We start from the raw sequence: 3,318 nt of genomic DNA on the forward strand, positions 1-3,318 counted from the left end.
GCTAAGTGAGGGAATTTTGTATTTTTGGAGTCTCTAATTCAACTAAAGAATAAGTAACTTTGCAAATATCCAAAAAAAAGACCTTGAGGCCTTTGGCAGCCTGAGGAGAAGGGGTGTGAGGTGTGTGACACCGGGGTTACGGACCTGCCCTGGCTCCATGTGCCACAGGACGGGTGGCACGTGGTGGCTTCGCTTTTGCAGCTGCCGCACGTGTGTGTGAAACCAGTTAACTCGTCTCTTTTTCTTTAAATTCTGCATTTTTTTTTTTCTTCTGCATATTTTTCTTCTTCTGAATGTTTTTCTTCTTCTGAATAGGCAGGGAATAATAAAATGCAACTTTTCTGCAGGAACCAGAGGAAAGGAATTACTGCCTGGGTGTAGCTGAGGGCAGAGTCTGCTTCATTATTTTCTGTGAAATAATTCCCATGAGGCCTTGTGGAAACCCAGCTTTTTTTTTATTATTTTTTTTCTTTGCATTTTTCTACTTCCTTAAACTTTCCAAAATACTTTGCTGTAACATATTTTGCCCAGTCACATGTGTTAGTGAGGACAGAAAAGGTTAAACTCTCCTTTCATATTATAATGTAATTCATTTCCTGTTTTTCACAACTGTCTAGACACAGATCTAACGAGCATTAACCCTGAATCCCACCATTGGGTTAAAAATAGAGGCTTTAAATATAAAAGTGTGTGGTAAGAGAAAGATTGTAGGTTTCTACCTACTGCCAGGAGCCAGCTCTTTGGAAAGAGAAACATTTAATTGTCTATAAGCAAGAAAAAAAACCAGAAGACTTGAGTTTCAGAGGTTTAAAAAGGCTCCTGGTTGCTTTATATATACCAGCAACAATACAGGCGCTGCTGAGCCATGGTACAAACAGGTTGATCCCCCTTCAGGAGTTATATTTGTCTGGATTTACACCTCCAGCTATACCCAAAAGAGAAAGAATAAATTCCACTTCAGCAGGAGAGCTATAAAAAGACCAGGAAAAAGCCATTTAAGAGATAAGCCATGCTGAAAACTGTGACCAGGTTCTGGTGAGAGACCTGAGGACAAAATGTCCCCCAGGCTTGCATGAGGAAGGTGCACAAAATCCCAAAAAGTGGTTGCTGTGGTACCAAGAGGCACCTCATAGTGGGAAGGTGAAGCCACAGTGCATTAGGTCCCAGGCTGCCAAAGCATTTAAACACTCGTTCAGTCATCACCAGACCAGCTCAAGCTGGATCACGGTTGGGCTGGACACGGGCCCTAGGTTAAGCCTAGCAGTCGCCACATGGACACACAGCCTCCTCCAACACTGTCCCCACAGGCTGGGCTGTCCCAGGAGCAGGGACAGAAGGAGATTTCTGGCCTGTAATGTAAGATAACCCCTCACAAAAGCGTGAGTTTTGCCTGTGGAGGAAAGGCAAGGAACAAAACTGCAGAGCCCGGCCTGGCGCTGTGCACGGGCACAGAGCGAGGCAGCTTCTAGGCCATTGCTGACAGTTCATCACACACGCCATTCCCATCAAAGATTACCCATAGACACATCATTTTTCATGTACTTCACAAATAAGCTTATCATCACAGGCAAATAATTTTAACTCAACGCTGAAAAGCCCTGTTAAAATAAGTCAAAACCCATGGTGTGCCACGAAGAGGAAGGACTCCCATCTCCTGCGCTGACCGCGTTTCTCCGTCTACAAAAGCAAACCCCATGGGGTTATTTTCTTATTTATCCTGTGATGCTGAGCGTGGGCGTCTTTCCTGACCCAGCACCCTGTTCTCAGCAGTCACATGAAAGCAACAGCACCCTGGGGGTGCCGGGCTGGACCCACCACCCCGGCCACAAAACCTGTGGGTGCTGCCTCCCATGCTCAAGGCCTGTTCTGACCGGGACCAAAGCAATCCAAGGAAAACATATTTAAAAGACATTAGTTTGTTTGTTTTCTACTAAAGAGCACAGTATACTACGTATCAAGAATTGCGAGGGATGAACTGGTGTCTTTCCAGCTTTGGGAAGGCCTTTGAACCCACGCAAGTTATTTATAGAGCCTTTTAGAAAACAGCTCTCTCCCATTTCTGCAGTTTTGATGGCAGGAGCAGTTCAGGTTTTGTCAAAAATATAGCAACCCCCTACATGATTGACTGGTGTTCACCCCACATCCCCTGTGGAGCAGAACTGAACTGAGGATTAGGGAAAGCTGAGGCAAAACTGAGTCATAATATTTGTTGTGTAAGTAGTTCTCAAAATATATTTTGCCCAAACTCTACTTCTTTATTAGGTTTTTAAGACAAATAGTGAGGGCACTTCAAGGAATTATAGAGGGTGACTTGTTATTGATCAAGGTAGGACCCTCATCATCTATCCCTGGGTGCTCTTGAGAGGGTGGGGATGTTAACAGCACTAACATGAAAATGGGAAGGATTATAGACAGAGCTCACAGACACACCCAACACATTCCTAAAAAATATCAAGTATTCCTTTTAAATGATTGTCTGTTAAAATAAGCGACAGTGAGTACGTTCAAAGAAAGTTTGAGTAAGAAACGTATTAACAACAGCTTTTTTATCCCCTTGTTGAAAAGGCTCCAGTCATTTTGTAGGCTGTTCTATGTTTCCAGAGACTTGTATCTGGGGGTACGACCCTCTAACTGTACTCCTGAGACACAGCATAACTACAAGAAGACTTACAAAACACTTAAACATACCTTATACGACAGTGCAAATAAAGTTAAAACCAAAGCATCTGCATTTCGTACTTGTTTTTGTAGCTGGCGTAGCTTTTATGAGGCTATTTAAACATGATAACTTGTTCCAACCTATGGCAGATTTCATTTGCCTGTTCAACTGTTTTGCCCCAGTTGACTGGGAGCCCCTTCAGTGGGCTCCTACTTGCGTTCCCTGTGAGCTCAGACCGTTGCAGTCTTGACTAAACAGATGCAACGGGAAAAAAGATAAAAATCAAAGTCATTTGGATAACACGCCCAGAAAAAGAAACCCAAAAACATTTCCATAAGCCAAGAGTTGGAATTGAAGCTGTCAGATCAGCGTGAGCGCTAGAGATCTCTTCTGGGGCAACAGTCACTCCTGCACTTTGGGAGAGTACAGATTCATCAGCATGAGCTCCATGTGAGTGCTGTTTTTGCTAGAAGTGAGGGTTCCATTAAGCTCATTTTCCTTCGAGGTACAATGAAGCAACAGCTCTACCCAGAGTGTTCTGCTGCTGCAACAACCCAAGTTCTGGATGTTCCTGCAGAAGTCTTTGCTTGCAGTCACCAGAAGCTCAAGGCTGATAACATTACCAACTTGGAAGCAATGAAACAACCAACTCTGCGGGG

Source organism: Columba livia, chromosome 2 (genome assembly GCF_036013475.1).
Source record: "Columba livia isolate bColLiv1 breed racing homer chromosome 2, bColLiv1.pat.W.v2, whole genome shotgun sequence".
NCBI lineage: Eukaryota > Metazoa > Chordata > Aves > Columbiformes > Columbidae > Columba > Columba livia.